This window comes from Mustela nigripes, chromosome 15 (genome assembly GCF_022355385.1).
Source record: "Mustela nigripes isolate SB6536 chromosome 15, MUSNIG.SB6536, whole genome shotgun sequence".
Lineage (NCBI taxonomy): Eukaryota > Metazoa > Chordata > Mammalia > Carnivora > Mustelidae > Mustela > Mustela nigripes.
Window position 1 is genome coordinate 20,936,212 of NC_081571.1, and position 1,513 is coordinate 20,937,724.

The window sequence follows — 1,513 nt, forward strand, 5'->3', positions numbered from 1 at the left end:
GGCTCAGTGGGTTAAGCCTCTGCCTTGGGCTCAGGTCATGATCTCAGGGTCCTGGGATAGAGCCCCACACCGGGCTCTCCGTTCAGCGGGAAGCCTGCTTCCCTCTCTCTCTGCCTGCCTCTCTGCCTCTCTCTCTCTGTCAAATAAATAAAATCTTAAAAAAAAAAAAAAAAAAAAAAGCATCAACCAGGTCCTGATGATGCCCTTCTCTGCATAAAGCCATAAGCTTTAGAGCATTGTCTGCTCCTGGCCGTGACGTTGGCGGCACCAGGGTCTTCTCACTTTCCTCTGGCTCATCCTCCTCCACCTTCCATAGTGGACGAGGGTGGAGTCCGCCTAAGTGAGGGAGCCCAGGGGTCCGGAGGCTCGCGAGGCCCACCGCTGGGTGGCAGCACACCGCACTCCTCCATCCGTGGGGCTCCCCTCGGGAGCCCATCCCCACTTCTCCATTACCTCCATTGCTTTTGACGCAATTTCTCGGTTGCACTTTAGGGTAAGAGCAAATACTGTTTGTGTGTGCGTTTTATGCGCTCCTTCGGGATGACATGGAGCCTCGCCAAAGCCAATAAACGCATTTCATTAGACCATTTTCACTGGAAGGTTTTTCTCACGCAAAATTACCTACAATTAAAAACAGAGAAATTTTCTCAGTGTGGCACAGCTTTTTAAAAGGGACAAAACGCTTATGGAGAAAGCAATTTATAATGTCAGTACTAGTTTTAAAAGGAACTCTTAGCTCCGGTCTCTCTGCTCAGGCCGTGGGCTCCCATAATGGCCTCTCATTTGAGCCCATTGCCATGGGAGTAATTAGGCCACACGCTCCGAGGGGCGACTGGCTACAGAATCAAACAAGCAGTTGGGTTCAAAATGAGAAGCAATTTCTATGTGCGTGCGGGAAAGAAGCAAGATGAAGTGGGGAGGGTCCAGAGAGCACTGTTTTACGTGGGAGAGTGCTATGAACAAAAGTTTCGAAATAAAACATCAGAGTAAGATGATAGCGTGTGTGAAGTAAATGAGATGATTTTCCCGAAGCTCCCTTTCCCTCTCCCGTATTTTTCAATCACAGCGCTTAGTTAGATGGTCCCAAATAAATAGCTCTTTACAGATGCTGTGATATTTCCTGTACCAAGCATTCCAAGTGAATAATCTCAATTTCATAAAATCTTGGAGAAGAATCACAGACTTCATGGCCATCGACGTGACCTGGGAGTTCCTCTTGTCCCATTCCTCCATCTTCATGAAGGTTCAAAGTGGAACTTTCCCAAGAGGATCAAAATCTACACTGGAAATACCATGAGATAATTTTTCTGAGGCCCAGGACAAAGGACAAGGCCACGGACAAAATTCCCTCCATGTACAGGGTCAGGTTTTCTGTCAAGGAAGGCCCACAGGATCTGGAGTCAGCAGACCTTGGTGAAAGTCTGGGTCCTGGAGTTCACCAGCCCTGTCACTTGACAAATCATGTGATGCCTCTGCGCTTGGGTTCCTTCAAAAGCTGAGATTCTAATCTATG